The following is a 1219-nucleotide window of genomic DNA, read 5'->3' as shown; positions in this document are numbered from 1 at the left end:
ATATCATCCTTTTTTTGTGTTTTAGGAAGAGTTTTAGGAAGAGTTTTACGGCGCTCGCAACTGCATAAGGTCATATGAGTGCCAGAAGATTAGAGGTGTTACAAGAGAGTAACAAATATAAAAAAGAAGAAGGGAGATAAGAACGATATGTTTCATAGGAAAGAAAAAGTAAACCACCCCAGAGCACCCGCCAACCACTCACACATCATTATTGCAGCCAGATTAGACAGACTCTATGCAACAGATTAAAGTAAAGATAGACTCTACTCAGTATAAAAAAATACTCTCCCATTTTAAAGATAGACTCTACACGACAGAAACAAACGTACCCGTACTCATTTAGAAAAAATATAACATATATACATGTATTTCTTAAATCAAATACATATTATACTATTATAGGCCCTATAATGAAAAAAAGAAAAAGCTTTCCCGGATTAAAGTAAACATAGACTCTACGCAACGTTAAATAAACTTTCCCACCCAGGAATCGACCTCAACTCACGCCTACTGCGAGCAAGGATGGGGTACCCTAACCACTACACCAGACCACCACAGACACCAGTAAGTTGTTCTGTGTACGGTACCTCCCCATGAGACTGAGATCTGACCAGTCACGTGTGACCACTGTCACCCAGAGAGACACGTGCCAATGACGTCACTGGCTCAGAAATCAGTCACACTCCAGAGGTGACACGTGATGCATCCAAAGTCATGTGACTTAACCCTCTCCCTACGCCCTGGGGGTCATTTTGTACCCCCGGGGTTGTATTCTTCACATTTTAGACTAGGCCTACTTCTAAAGCGAAGATCTTTTTGAAATTTTCAGTAATTTTCCAAAAAAATATTTTGACAGACTGCTATGCAAAGCGTACGAGTCGGAATAACGAGATAATGTGGGTAGTTGACGGGTGCTCTGGTGTGGTTTGCTCCTTCTTTCCTATCAAACATCTATCGTCCTTATCTCCCCTTCTTCTTTTTTATGTTTGTTACCAGGGGCGAAGGCTGACTTGTTTGACAGTGTAATCAAAGTAAAACGGGACCAGATATGGCCTGGGGATATCACACAAGAATCTTTCTCGAGGCGGCGACTCAGAGTTGTGAATGAAAACCAATCCGGAATTCATTATTGTATGTTCAACCGCCCAAATAATCGTGAAAGTATCTTATTAAATATCAATTCCAATTAAAATTAAATTTAACTTTAGATGTGAATACA

Source organism: Aplysia californica, unplaced genomic scaffold (genome assembly GCF_000002075.1).
Source record: "Aplysia californica isolate F4 #8 unplaced genomic scaffold, AplCal3.0 scaffold00428, whole genome shotgun sequence".
Taxonomy (NCBI): Eukaryota; Metazoa; Mollusca; class Gastropoda; order Aplysiida; family Aplysiidae; genus Aplysia; species Aplysia californica.
Note: the sequence above shows the minus strand (reverse complement) of the source record.